At 36.9% G+C, this 15,786-nt stretch overlaps 1 long non-coding RNA gene across 2 annotated transcripts in view; it reads left to right on the top strand.

Annotated features, from left to right (window-relative positions):
* Positions 1–15,786, top strand: part of LOC134478097 (uncharacterized) — a 71,062-nt gene that overhangs the window by 9,199 nt on the left and 46,077 nt on the right. The window contains exon 3 of one of the 2 annotated variants that reach the window (XR_010050488.1): positions 9,070–9,885. The exons of the other annotated variant lie outside the window; for it this stretch is intronic. This is a non-coding gene — a long non-coding RNA (uncharacterized LOC134478097). Of the gene's footprint in view, positions 1–9,069; positions 9,886–15,786 lie in introns of those variants that run through there. 2 annotated transcript variants of the gene reach the window in all.

Genomic DNA, 15,786 nt, shown 5'->3' on the forward strand with positions numbered 1-15,786 from the left:
GAGAAACCCCACAGAGTGGGCGATGCATAGGTCCCCCAAAGGAGGAAGCAATGATGACTTCAAAAAGAGGGAAGACCTTGGAGAAATAAAACAACAGCAGCCAATAGTTATAGTGAGGGGTGATGATGGTGAGTTTGTGTTAGCTAAGAGAACATCCAGTAGGGGAGATGAATGGGCAAGAGGAATTAAGCTGAGCGGGGATCAACTGGGCCAAAAGCACAGGGAGAAGGAAAATCAACACTTACCTGCAAAGCAGAGAAAGCTTCAGGGAAGGCTTCCTTAGAAACAGGAATAATGCAGTGGGGATGGGCAAGTACGCATGAGAACTCCAGAGCTAATGTCGGGAGATGGTTGGAAATAATGTAAACCTGTAAACCTGTAATGTAAATGTAACCTGTAAAAAAGAAGATCTAATTCAACTTACATCACTTTACTTGACTGGCTGCTGGTCTGTCTTTATGTGGACCAAAATGTCAAGTTTTTGGACACAAGGATATTTGTTTGTGAAAATTGCTTAACAGCATTTTTAAGTGATTTTATTTCTATACATCATTGCCCTCCCTCAGTAGCCAGCCTGATAAACAATCGCACACTTCCTCTTCTTCCTTTAAGACGTGGAAGGTGAGAGGGCAGGGGGATCATAGAAGGCACAGAGGACTGAACCCCTTCCTTGTCCAGGGTCCTGCAGCTCTTTTTTCCTTGCCTGATCTCTGGCTCTAATTAAAGAAGTCTTATCTGCCTTTTACTGGAACATAAACCATACTGCCTAAGGTCCCCAATGACTCTTAATGCATTTTTTAAAAGCTGAAAACACATAAAATCCTCACATTTGTAAATTAACATGGAGACAGACATGATGAAAAACAGAAATTTCACCAAAAATCTGTATTCCAAACCAATGCTAAAAGTGTTTCTAAGAGTTCCTATATTTTAACTTCTGCAGTAGAAGTGTTTGCGAGGTCTCTACATTTTCCTGTATACTCAGAAGTTCACATTACCTGAAATATATTTGAGATTAGTGTTTTAATAATATCTAGACAGGCACCAGGCAAGAGAGAGGGATTTGTTATTAAAAAGGAATAAGGCTGAGGATTTAGCTCAGCAGCATAAGCGCCTGCCTTGCAAGCGTGCAGCCATGAGTTCGATCCCCGGTACCAAATAATAGTAATAATAATAATAATAATAACAATAAAACATTCTTTCCATTTGCTTAATAGTCACAAAGAACATTTTGTAATACTGCATCACAGAGATATAACTTCTGGATTTATGGCATATTCAAGTTTTTTTTTTTTTCCTGCCCAGAACTTTGCTTAACTTTCTTAGGTTTCTTGATATGTGTGGTTTAAAGTCAATAAGCTTGAGGCATTACAAGAGGACAGAACTGTGGTGGTAGTGAGGCGAGAATCTGACCTTCTCCTGAAAGACTTTTCCCTCACCAGGACACTTTCCATCTCTGAACACTTCAGGGTGGGGAATCCAGAACAAGCTGAGGATGAAGACAGATAGTTCTGACACTGGTAACTAGCAGTGTCTAGTTACTAGCACCCTTAAGAAAGTCATTTTGTCATGCTAGGCCTTGTTTTTTCATCTATAAAATTCTTATTTAAACCAAAGATTGTTAAATTCCTCCCAGCCCTTCAATACTCTAATTCTGTGGCCATGAGGCAAGTCCTAGAGCTCCTGATGATAGGGGTCAAGATACCCTTGATGAGTGTGTTCACTGTGTCAAAGCACGAGCATTTGAAATGGTGAGACATTTCATAAGTGGAACTGATAAGTATCAATTCAAATAACTGATTTGTAAAGTATTGCTAGTTGGTGAAGGCTTAACACAGCACACCAGACTCCTTGATTTAGAATATCCACCAGATGCCCTTTGTATGTCAAAGCCCACTTGTACCACTCTGTACCCAAAGAAGCTACTCCAGTGAAGTAGTCATCAAGGGCACCTTCTACAGAGCTGAGAGCCTTTGGCACTGTGAAGGCACACCTACAGAGGTTTCTTTCTGTCATGATTTGACATGCACTTTCCCCCTAAAGGCCCATGAATATTTCTACCTCCTCTCACTAGGCTTGACATTATTAGAGTAAAAAGGCTTCCCTTTGCTAATTGTCTCTCTGACATCTCTGAAAACCAGCAAAACACTTAAAAACCAGGGTCTGAAAGGGCAACTGTCACTTTGCTGTCACTCTAAGAACTCAACCCCATTTAATTTATAATGGAATAGAGCAATCATTTTCATTAGTCATCAGGTTGAGTAAAAAGGATCCCCCCGCCCCCTGCTGCTACACAAGCATGGCAATAGATGAATTAAAGCATAGTCTCCTATTCACTCCTATTCACTATTTCCTTATTAAATTCATTTAAATTTATTGTTGGTTCGAATGAGGTCTCAGGATCAGGACCAAGCTGTTTAGAGATAGATAAAGTGGTTACCTTTTCTCTGGGTTATGTGTTCCCTTCATGTGAATCCAAGTGAAGAGTCTTAGTGAGCCACATAGCCAAAGACAAGTCCGCATTCCAAGGTGTACATGTGCGTGGCTGAGAGTGGCAGAATAAATCATTTTCTTTTGAAACTCCCTAGAGTATGTTTTTTTCCTGTAAGCCCATAATGATGGACTTGTACATGAGCAAATCTAATAGCAACCTAGAGGATAGTGGTGGATAGGTGCTGAGGATACTTCTTTGAGAGCAAGTAAAAAGGCCACTGGTACCTAAAATCCTTCTCCTTTGTCTCCAGCATAGCTCAGTGAGATGCGGCCATTCCTTCCCTTTAAGATTTTGTTCCCTCATATAGTACAGTTGCGCTAAAAGCAGTGTTGAATGCAGTTTCTGGACAAGGGCCGATTCAAGAAAAATAAACCACTCAGGAGTCAATTATAAAAAACAACAGATCTCTGAATACAATTAGGAAATGCAATGGTTGCACTAGTTTTGCATCTTAGGACTTCATTTTCAGCTAAAATATCAGACCATACAATTAATCCGTACTAGAGAACTTGATATCAATATTGTACATTTGAATAAACTTGATTACCAAGTAAGACATTTTTAAAGATGCTTGCTTTGCCTTCCTTTTAAATGACCCCATATACTACTTGGCTTCTCTCCTTATGTGCCTTTATGTTATTATCTTTATCATGATATGCAAGTGATCTCATAGCAACATCTTTATGTCCAAAGAAATTCTCATGGCCACTAATTCTAAGAGATGCAATTTTAATTAGTCACTTTTCTCTTTTTCTTTGAGACTCATAATGTAATTTTTAAATTGTTCAGAAAAATAGCTCCTACGTTTATGAATGTGCCTATCTTTTTTCTATTTCTCAGAGTAAGCCAACTGATTTTTACAAGGCAAGCACAATTGATTAATTCTTCTCCATTTGCCATGGACAGGGCCAATAAAGTTCTTCCGTAGTTAGTTTTCTCAAATCTAAGGTAAGATAAGGTGAGACATGGTGCCTCTGGACTTGTTTCCTCTTTTATAAGATGAGGGAAGCATCATGAAGGCTGGTGGTTAGGTGAATTGCAGGGTGGCAGCTCCATTATGACTTGCTTCAGTCTACCAAACTGAAGGTTCTGCTGCCTTCATCCAACACCAAAAGTGAGATATTCCATTCAGTAAGAATGAGCTTGCCAGATGTGGTGGCTCATGCCTTTAATCCCAGCACTCTGGAGGCTGAGGCAGGAGAACTGATGTGAATTAAAGGCCAGCTGGACTACAAAGTGAGTTCAGGGTCAGTCTGAACTGCATAGTGACACCTTGTCTCAAAAAAGACAGAAAAAAAAAAAAAAAGAAAATCACAAACACATACATACACATGACACACCTCAAAACGGTAAGTATGAGGTGATGTCACTACTGGGGATTTAGCTCAGTGGCATAAACACCTGACTGGCAAGTATGAAGTCATGAGTTCGATCCTAGCAAGTTTTCTGGAGGAAAATAAAGAGAGCTCGTGACTCTGGGCCTCCCTGGGAAGGAGGATGGATATATCTAATAATATAGTTTTGACTTGGGAAGGCTGAATGGAACTTCACAACTATATGTGAAAAACCCTGATTATGGCTAATTAGAACTCAAGAAACAGTGGCTTCCCCTTCTTTGAGTTTTACTAAAGATTCACAGTTAGATCTATCTGGTCTCATGAAAGCAAATAATAAAATGGTAGATTCTTCCCTCCTGATTAGGCTCTGAGGGCTGCGAGAGGCTTCCGCACAGATCAAAGCAAAGCTGGAGAGCAAAGCAAGAGAGCAGAAAGGGCCCCGTGTTTCTAAGTTTAAGAAGATGAATAACATATGTGGCTCAGTAAAATCTGATTTAGTGAAGCAAACAAAATCTCAGGTCCAGAGGCTAATGATCTTTAATTCTACTGCTGACCACAAAGTTAGTATGAATGACGAATGCACAAGATCACAAGTCATGGGAACTTTCAGGTCAGCTTAACCCATTCAGAGATTGTTGCAAAACCTCAATAATTCAGACCTTATGATTTGGGAATTAGTAGGCACTCCATCTGGCACGAGCTTCCTGATCTTTCCAACTGCTGAGTCCAGCTTGATCTAAGTGAAGAGTTTCTATATACCCTTAATAAAAATAAGATATGAGAAACATTTGAGTAAAATGGTCTCCAGTGATTAGGGTTCATTCCCTTCTATTTTATGACAGTGCAGCCAGTAGGAAAAACTGGAAGCTAAAAATCGGAATTGGCTATGTTCATTTTTAAGCCTATGATAACACAAAAGTCCCAGGATCACCGTGCCAGCCAACCTTGAGCCAGCTCAGGTTTCCTCACTGGTCTAATTTCAAGAAATTTTCTCTGTACACTAACTGAATCATTTGAAAAAGTTTGGAAGGAAGGTAACTGGCCACAACTATGTCCTAAATGTTCCTACAGATAGAGCAGAATGAACTTAGAAGTTCTCAGAGACAAATGTGCTCACCATCCTACTTGATTTCTGGCCTTCTACTACACCCCAAAGTAGTCACAAGGCTTACCGCAGAAGCACTCAAGACTGAAGTATTTGAAAAGTGTGACATCTTCAGCAAACTGTAGGATACCAAGTGTGGGTAGGGGAATTTGATCTTACAGGTTACCTACACACACACACACACACACACACACACACACACACACACACATATGAAGGAAAGTTAAATTGAATTTGGCAAATTGTTTGGATTATCTGAATCCAGATAATCTATACGAAAAAAAGGGAAGCCTTTATGTGTCAGATAAAAGGAACAGAAAAACAAGCCAGAAAATGTGGAAGATTTTTAGGTTCTTTGGCTATGTGTGTGTGTGTGTGTGTGTGTGTGTGTGTGTGTGTGTGTGTACGTGAAGGGCAACTCAGATGAAGGCTTTTGGGTAAAAGTAATTTTGGAGCATTAATGTTAATGTCCATGTAGAAACAGTGGGGTGAAGAACTTTGCTATGGCCAAGAATAGTGGAACTCAAGACCCTTGCATAAGCTTAGAACTCCAAGGCATTGCATTTCAGTGGAGGAATAAACTAGGGAAAAAAAGTCCCACCTTCCACTACAAGACCATTTGTCTGTCTTCTAGAATTCTCAGTAGAGACAAATATTTTCCTGATAATTTGTATTTACAAATTTTCATTTCATGAGTTTAAAGTTGACTCTTTTTATATCTATGTGATCTTGGAAACTTGGACTGAGATATTTTATTACAGATTGATTTTGGGATTATGGTTCACCAGAGTTACCTCCTAAAAGTAAAAATAAAAATTTCAACTAAGTCTACAAGATGTACAAGATATACAAATAAAGTCCTGCCAAGAATTTACAATCTAAAATTACAAACAATCCTACAATAAATAAAATTATGCATCGAACAAACAGCAACATCAGAACCTAAGAACTTCATTTATAACTTAATATTGTTATTATTATTTGGTTACTGAGGATATTAAAAAATGCAAACCAAAAGAAAATAAAATACTAGTGAGCAGAATACAAAAGGTAAAATTAGACCCCTATATCACTCCCTACTCAAATTAAATTTCAGATACATTAGGATCTAAACATGAAGAACAAACTTTAAAAAGAAAGCATAGAAAAATATGATTATGACATTAGCTCGAGGAAACTTTCTTATATGTTATACAAAAACCATAAATAAAGGAAAACAGTAATAAAGTAGAGCTTTATTAAAATCCTATGGGAGGAGCTGGGGATTTAGCTCAGCGGTATAAGCACCTGCCTTGCAAGCAGGCGGTCGTGAGTTCGATCCCCGGTACCGATAAAAAAAAAAAAAAAAAAAAAAAAAAAAAATCCTATGGGAAAAAAATCTACCATAAACAGAGATAGAAGAAAATAGTTTAGAAGGAAGATACTTGTACACCACATAAGGATAAATCTTGTAAGTTAATAAGAAAAATGTAGTGAATCTCATTGAAAAAGGATATTACCATTCCACAGGAGAGGCAATAGTTGTAACCAACATAGACGATGCTCCAGCCCAAAATAATCAGAGAATTGCAACCAGCACCAAAAATTGAAAAAGCATGGGAAAATAAGCACACTTATGCATTATGAGTTGCAGCACATGTTGAAACCACCACGGTGGAGAGAAACTTGATGGCATTTAATAATGATCAAGATATTTATGTTATCTTTGGTATCTGACCACAAGGAGACACAGACATGGATATTTATTATTACAGCTCTGTTGTGACAGTAAAAAATTAACAGTTTCAATGTTCACTAAGGAGCAATAGGTATACATAAAACAGTCGAATGGGTTATTTATATACCTGAAAACTTTTGTAAACATGATATACATCTACTTCAAAAAAATCACCTTAGAAAAAAGGAAGAAATAAGAAAGAGACTTTTGTTTTCGTTTTTGGTACCAGGGATCAAACTCATTTTTGACCTAGTGCTTGCCAGACATGTGCTTGTGCTGTTGAGCTAAATCCCTGACCCCAAGAATGATGTTTTAATTGCCTCTAAATAATTGTGTTTCTTAAAGAACTATTTGCACCTAACTAGGCAAACTGTTGAGGTAGCAGTTGTGTAATTTCAATAGTGATATGTAGGTATTTGTTAGATTATTGTTTGTAATTGAAAATAAAATTTAGAAAAAGGGTGCATCTTGGCAATAATTACTCTAAACATCACCCAACGTTACCTATGGGCTTTAAACGTCGTTAAAATGGGTTCACTGATTTAATAAGTATTTGCTTATTGTCTGCCTTATAGTGAGTATTATGGTATATTCATATGAAACATTTGAACCTTAACTTTGGGTTCAACTGGGCATCATGTTATGGCTGGCAGTGATTGATAAGGTTCAAATTAATGTTGCTTTATGATGAATTCTCAACTATATTAGGCTACTTTTAAAGGCCTTTTCGAATTCATCTTATCTTCATATAAGGACAGATGAATACATTATAATAACTAATAACACCAAATAGAGTTTCCAGAATTCTAGACATAGCTTTCAGCTTTGTGTGCATGTATCTTTATCTTAACCACACACTTAGGAGATTACTACTACTATTACTCCTGTCTTACGGATTAAGAGGTCGAGGCACTGCTACTGTTTGAACATATGCCCCCAAAAGTTTATGTTAGAAACTTGATGTCCAGTGCAACCATGTTGAGAGATAATGCCTAATGGGAAGTGTTTAATTCATGAAGGATCCCCCACCCTCCTGGACGGATTAATGGCTTGAGGCTTTGAGTTTGTACTTTTTCTCATGTGTGCTCTCACGCCTTTTTGCATTTTGCCATGGAATGACAGAGAAAGAGGTCTCTCACCAGATGTGAGCCCCTTGACTTGGGATTTCTTCGACTCCAGAACTATAGTAAATATATCTCTGTTCTCCTTGTTTCCCAGTCCCAGCCATTCTGTTACAGCAACAAAAATAGACCAGGACAGACACATAATAGTTAACTAATTTAATTTAACTCACTGACAGAGCCAAAATGTTGATTTCATCAATTCACCAACAAAACACGACACTCTTAAATTCTTCTGGTTTATTTGTCCTGTGCAGTTATAGCTAGACAGTTAACTGTAAGGACAAAAAGTTCTCTGGGTGTGCCTAAGGACATCTGCTTTATGATGTCTTATAAGTGTAGAATGCTGGATCTGGAAAGGAGCCTTAAAGATCATCTGATCCAGTAGAATGGTAAAATGTTAGCTCCGTAATGGCAAGTGGCATCATTATTCTTTGCTGCAGCGTCCTGCCCAAAATATGCCCATTACATAGTTGGAGTTCAGTAAATATATGCTGAAAACAAAAGTGTTGAATAATTTTCTTTTTTAAAATTAAGCTTCTCTTCAAAAAGCTCAATATCAAACAGATCAAAGAAGAAATACTATGCTTAAAATTTTGAAGTAGAGATGGGGCCCAGAGCTTTGGGACATAGAGCCAGTTACAAACCTGTCTGTGGCTGAAGACTACTCACTAATCAAGAACTCCGTAGCTCAGAATGGCTGAGCCAACTCTTTTTTTTTTTTTTTTAATTTTTATTTAAGAAGAAAAGAAAAGAAAGAAAAAAAAACAGTGAAGGGGTACAAGTTATACAGATTTACAGAAGAAAAAAATGCGCAGTAGGAAATCACTAGTTAATGGATTACATATTGCCATCTTAGAAATAATTGTTCCAGTCACAAAATTAAAGCTTGTAGAGTGGACATTCCAACAATGATACTGCAAACAGTTCTGTTCAATGATCCAATAAACTCTTAATGATTTTGAGCCCTAGATATTTTGAGTTTTAGTTCACAAGTGAAACTATATTTCTAAGAAAAAGATAATGACTTGGAAAATACCCAGTCATATAAAGTTACTGAAATACAACTTGAATTCATGTGTGGTAAGCTAAATAAAAATTTCCTGTTCAATAAATTAAGAACTAGCAATTTAACTGGCAACTGCCATGTCCCATGAAATGCTGATAAATTTGGAGAATGGTTGTCTGTTGATTTTAAAAGATACCAACATCCATTGTATTGATTGCTTAAAGACTATTTATCTTATGATGGAATAAGGATTCTTTCTTACTTTCTTTTTTTTGCCATCCTTTAGCCTTTCTGCCCACCCTCCAAGAATCGTTCAACCCACCTACCTTGCCATGATAAAAATGCTAGCAAACAGTCAGGAGCTGCTTAGAAGAAACCTGTGTGAGATGTGTGGCTTTGTTTGGGTAGGAGACAGTGAAACCAGCTGAGACGCCCATTCAATTATCTCTTTTTGGAGGTGTACTCCCTGTTCTTTTAGAAACATATTAATCATTTTTACGCTGTCCAACCTCCTAATCACAGGCGTTTCCAGTGTTGTCAAAACAGAGCCTGCCTATATCTGTTTTCTATGTCTGGCCTTGGTTCCAGGGAGTGTTTGTGAGAGAGGTGAGAACAGAGATTGACAGTCTTGTGTTGACATTTTGTAGCTGTTTGGAAATGAGAACAATTCAGGCCTGATGTTGTAATTCCTCCTTTTATAGGCAAAAAGTAATGTCTCAGCATGAATGAGCATAACTGAACACGTTAGGGCACACCCCAGACACACGGTGTACTCCCAGGACACTCGCTGTGCTTTTTGTTGTTGCTATTGTAGGACAAAAGGCAGAAATGGTTTATCTGGTTCCCTAAGTCTCCCATTGCTAATAAATTGAGTAAAACATCAGCCTTAAAGAGAAAAATACTATTAGCTATTTTTTTATCTTTCAAGCCATAATCTAATCACAATTCCTTATAATAATGTTTTTTAAAATTACACAAGTAATAGATTCTCATTAGTGAAAATAAAGTAGCATAGATGAAGCAAACCTTCTCTTTGCTTGTTCCCCTGATAGCATGTAGTTCCTTATTGAGTATCTTTATTATTTATCTGTGTATCCTTACTATACATGTGCTGTGTATCTTTCCAGATTTTTCCTAAGCATGCACACACACACACACACACACACACACACACATATGTATTTTTACATGTAGGAAAGGATATGTTTATTTGGCAGGATTTTTTGTTTAATATCTAGATTGTACCACACTGTTCGTATTATAACAAAACTAGCTTTTCTCATTTAAGAATATTAGACATATTTTTCATATCATTAGCTATAGTTTTTCTCATTTGTTTTTAGGGAAAGTGTAGCCTTTGATAGAAAGGAAGTATAGTAACTTATTTAATTATTTCCCTAAAAAGGGAAATCTGTATTATTTTTAATTTTTCACTTTTAGAAATATTGCTGTGATAAAAATCATTGTACATATGTTTTTTTAAATCTATAGATTAAAAAGCATACTTGCTTATGTAAAGAATCAATAAAAACTAGTTAACTTGCTTAGCTGTGCTATCATAGCTATATACCACAGATAGAGTGGCTTAAATACCACATTTATTTCTCACAATTCTGAAGGTCAGAAAGTCCAAGATCAAGGTGCTGATATACTCATTGCTGCTGAGGAAGCAAAGTTACACCCCCAATTTTAAATTCTGCCTCACCTAAAATACCTTCACATTGTAGGTTAGAGCTTCAACATAGGAATTTTGGAGTGACCAAAAGTTTCAGCTCATAATATTCTACTCCTAGTGTTTCTTCACAGGTCATGTCCTTCTCATATGCAAAATAGTCATCTGTTTCAATAGCTTCAGAAGTCTTAATTTATGGTATCACTTCGCAAGTCTCATCTAAATCACCTGTGGTTGAAGTTCAAGATACCATTTGTTCTGAAACAAAATTATTATCCTGCTGTGATACTGTGAAGGTAGGTAAGTTATGTGCTTCCAAAATAAAATAATGAGGAAAAGGTAGACATTTCCTGTTTAAAAGGGAGAAGTTAGGGGAAAAAAAGTGTAATAGTCTCAAGCAAGTTCAAATAGTAGCAAGGCAAATACATTTAATTTTACGGCTCAAAACTCATCCTTTTTGGACTGATATTTTGCTTGGAGCAGAGCACACCCCCCACCTCGCTCCCTGTGGAGGTTTCCCCTTCGGCTATTTCAAGTAATACTCTATCCACAAGGCTCTGGGTGGCTGCCTTCTGGTTTATCAAAATTAAGGTGACAACGTAATGTCCTCTTTTAAAACTGGGAGGATCTGGATCTCCCTTCTTTCTCAAAGAATAGTGATGTCTGCATTTGAATAATTCTATGATCTGATCCTGCAGTGTCTAGGAAGGGTAACCACCTCTTTCTTTGCCTCCCATTGCATCCCCTTCAGATTCAGTTGGTAGTCTTTCTGCTGACGTGGCTTAGTTAGGTTGGTGGTTCACACAGACTAATCTCTTCAAATGGTTTTTGACCACACTCTCTTCTGTTTCCTTCAAAGAAAGTTTTCTCATTCTTTTATAATATGAATAGATTGAGACTTTTCTAAATATTTAAACTCCTTTTACTTTCGTTTAACAATCCTTTTCAGTTATTTTCTTTCTTCATTTTCTGTAAAAATTCAGGAAGAACAGAGACTTTCCTTCAATATTTTGTCTGAGTTAAATAACAAATTTCATTGCTCAAAGGATTTACCTACCATGAAACCCTACAACAACGTTTAGCCAAGTTCTTTGCTAATGTATTATGAATCATTCTTTTGTCCACTGTCCAATATCATGAATTTCAGTCTGAGTCTTCACTAGTATGACCTTTAACATTCATAATTCTGCCAGCACACTGTCATGATTATTTATTTATCATTTATGGAAAGAAGGAACTTTTTAGATATCTCCTTTTCTTTCTGGTCACCAGAATTGTCTTTAATGCTAATTTTTAGCATGTATTTCAAAATTCCTAGTTTTTACCTTTACATGCTCCCAAAGCTGCTTCCACATTTTAAGGTATTGTCACAGCAGCTCCTCACTTCTTGCTACCAAACTCTATTTTAATTAGTTTGGGACATCATAATAAAACATCACAGAATGGAAGTTTAAAAATAATAGAAATTTATTTCTACGGACTGGGAAATGTCCAGATGAATTACTGATGAGGGTCTCCTTTCTTACTTGGAACTGAGTGTTCATTTTTTCCTGGAGAGAGACAGACAGGGAGGGAGAGAGGAAGAGGGGATTTGAACGGGACAGCAGGATGGCAAGGGCACAAACCTTCAGTCTAAATAAGCAATAAATGCCTGTGATGAACAATATTCAAAGTCAGACTCAAGCAGAATCACTTATAAGCTAAGTGTATAAAAAGACAGTAAATTTTAATCCAAATATATTAAATTACATTAATATAAACGGTCTAAGAATATAATTAAGAATACAGACCTCAGATTGGATTAAAAGTGTCAACTATATGTTACCTATAAGAAACTTACTTTAAATCAAAAGACATAGAACAAAGAGAGAAATAAACTGTAATCAAACCTCATAAAAATGAAAAAGAAGGGGTTAGGGATATAGCTCAGTGGCACAGAGCCTGCTTGGCAAATGTACAGTGACGTGTTTGATTCTTGGTACCAAAAATAAATAAATATTTAAAAAGGAAAAAAAAAGAAAGCCAGAGGCTTTATTCTAATATTAGACAAAGTAGACTTGAGACCAAGGAGTTACTACCGAGGATGGGTGGATATTGTGTTATAATAAAGAGCTTAATTCATAAAGAAAACGCAGTAATCATCAATGTGTGTGCATCTAATAAAATGACTTCAAATACATGAAATATATAAAGAGAACTTAAGAAGAAATAGATAAATTTATAGTTGGATTCTTTATTAAGGATAAAGATGATCAAAACACTGTCAACTGACTTGACCTACTTGATATTCATAGAATACCTCACTCAAGAGTTGTACCTCAGAAAAGTTCAAAAAAAATTTAAATCTTCAAAGTATGTTTTCTGATTACAGTGAAATTAAAGAAAAATTCAATAACAGAAAAACTTTCAAATTTCCCCAAATTTTGGATATTAAATGTGATCTAAATAACCAGAGTCAAGTAGGAGAACACAGGAAAGTTGGAAAACATCCTGAATTTAAAATGAAAGCATATTGAAAATGAAAGCACATCCTTCACAATGTGAAGGTTGTGACTGAAACAGCACTTAAAATGAAATGTATCATTTAAATGCTTGTATCAGAAGCTTACCAGAAACCTCCCAGTACTGAAAGGAACACTGGAGAACAAGGATGATAGCAGCAGCTAGACCCGTGGCCATGCTCACCTCCCACCCCTGTTAGTCTTGCAATGTGTCAGTTGCTGATCAACAACCACCAAGCACCATCCTGGACTCCTCTACTGGTTCTTCCCACTCCAGTTGTTGCTACCTACAATTAAATGACTTTCTCAGTCATTTTTGTACCTCTGCATCATCATTCCTCTCTTTGTAGTACAGAGTGGTGGATCTGACTGGCTGAGCCGGGATCAAATTCCTCTATTACAGCTATAAAAGTAAAGCAAGAGTGAACAGCTTCAGTGTTGAGTTTCTGGGGTGGAAGGCAGGCTGTGTGTGTCTCCAATAAAAAGTTAAAAAGTTAGCCCTCAGTTTTGTGAAGACTGAGCAAGAGGATCTCAACGTCAAGCCCAGTCTGAGTAACTTAGTGACTTAATGAAAACTTAACATTGAAAGAGTTGGGGATGTAGCTCAGTGCAAAAGTCCTGGGTTCACTTCCTAGTATGAGAAAAAAAAAGGAGAGAGAGAAAATGTGGGGACAGGAAGAAAAGGAGAGAGAAAGAGAAAAAGAAAGGTGAAGAGGAGGTAGAGGAAGATGAGGAGAGGAAAAAAAGGGAGAAAACCAGGGACTACCCAAGCAGAGAAAGAGACTTCAAAAACAGAAAAATCCCCGCTATGTCTTTCCACCATTTTTTCTCCCGTTTCAGTGTCCCTGTAGAGAGTCCCTCCCACTAGTTTCTAGAGCATCCATCCAGAAAAGAATATACATGTGTAAATCCCTATGTGTTGTTCCCCCTTCTTTGTATGTGAATAGACATGTGCTAAGGTATTTCCTGTTTCACAGTTGAGAGCAAAGGATATTTTGTATTTTAAAGATCACAAAACATTTTGCTTCAGCCTTTTCAAGAGGCTGAAACGTGGGACCTTCTGCTCCAGCCATCAGCTTATGTTCACTTTCCTGGTCTGTAAGAACAGGATGAAAAAGAACACAAAAGAATGCAAAGTTACTTGGCATGAAGTGTTTGTGCTGGGGGACTATGTCTGGATCCCATACAACAATGCAATACTCTTCCATTCTCATTCAGGCAGGGCCTCCATCAGTGTATTTCTTCAACTAACCAAGAGGATGGTGGGCACTTAGAGAATCATTGGAAATGGTGAAAATATCAGAAATAAAGTTACAAAAAAATCAGATCCCTCAAATTTAAAAGCCCAATCCAAAAATGGGCATTTGAAATGAATACAAACTTCTCAGATGAAGATGTAGAAACAACAAATAAATTTATGAAAAAAATGTTTAATATCACTGGTAATTTGAGAGATGAAAATTAAAAGAACATGGATATTCCATCGAACTCCAGAAAGAATGGCTGTTATCAGGAAATCAAGCAATAACAAATGCTGGAGGGGCTGCAGGGAAAAAGGAACCCTTCTTCACTCTTGGTTGGAGTGTGGACTGGTGCAACCACTTTGAAAATCAGTATGGAAATTCCTCAGAAAAACTAAAACTAGAGGTTCTATTTGATCCAACTATTCCTTTTATTGGTATCTTGAAAGAATTAAAAGCACACACAATAGTGCTATATGCACAAGCATTTTTATACTGGCATGGTTTATAATAGCTAAATCTTGGAAACTACTCAAATGCCCATCAATCAATGAATAGAGAATATATAGGGCTTTTTAATACAATGGAGTACAACTCCAGCATAAAGAAGGATAAGCTTGAGACATTTCTAATTAAATGGATACACCCTGAGACCACACTTTTAAGTGAAAGAAATCAGACACATATGTTTAAATATCACATTATTTCTCTGTTGTGAGAAATCAAAAGGGTAAATAAGAACCAAGATATATAGCAGATGTTGGGAAATTGGAGGAATATATTCAAATGAGAAGGGGGGAGAGAAAAGACAAGATAAAAAAGAGAATAGCATGAAAAAATGGAAATAACCTTTTATAAGTAAAGAGAGGAAGAGGAGTTGAAGGGAGGGGAAGGGACTGGAGAAAAAAGAAGAACCAAGATATGTCATGTACAGGTACAAACTCTCTATGATGAATACTATTGTGTATATCTAAAATGTACCAATACAACTTTTAAAATGAGTAAAAAGGGGATTATGAATGTCTCCTCCTTGACTGGCTGCCTGCCTCACATGGATGGATTACTGCACATAAGATTTAAATAGGACGTGAATAGGAAGTCAACTAGACTAAAGTGAATTATAATGATGAGGCTCGCCCGAGGTGATGCTAAGTATGGTAAGGTAGAATGTGACTATGTGAGAAAGTGTCCGTAGTGGGGACAGTGCTACTTTGCATTTAACAGAATCCACTCTCGATACTGTTAAAGGAAGAGATTTACTTAAAGATATAGAATGCTCACAGAAACATGGATAAGGAACAGGCTGCAGGCTGAGCTTCGAGGAACTGACCTCAAAAGGGCTTTTCCTTCTGTCACAGTAGAAACACATGGGGAAAAAAATCCCAGACAAATAAACAGATCAAGAAGCAGACACAACTCCTGGCTTCAAAACAGCCTTCTGTTGGGAAGGCCAAATGGATGTTCCATGTCCTATCTTTATAAATAAAAGGTAGTTTTAAATAAAAGTATTTTGTAGATATATTTTATTTATGGAACCTAAAGTATATGTTCTCACCATTGGGTCATGGGAAATTATAACATATTGTACT

This window comes from Cavia porcellus, unplaced genomic scaffold (assembly GCF_034190915.1).
Source record: "Cavia porcellus strain 051 isolate PalLab524CR breed Dunkin Hartley unplaced genomic scaffold, mCavPor4.1 scaffold_11, whole genome shotgun sequence".
Taxonomy (NCBI): domain Eukaryota; kingdom Metazoa; phylum Chordata; class Mammalia; order Rodentia; family Caviidae; genus Cavia; species Cavia porcellus.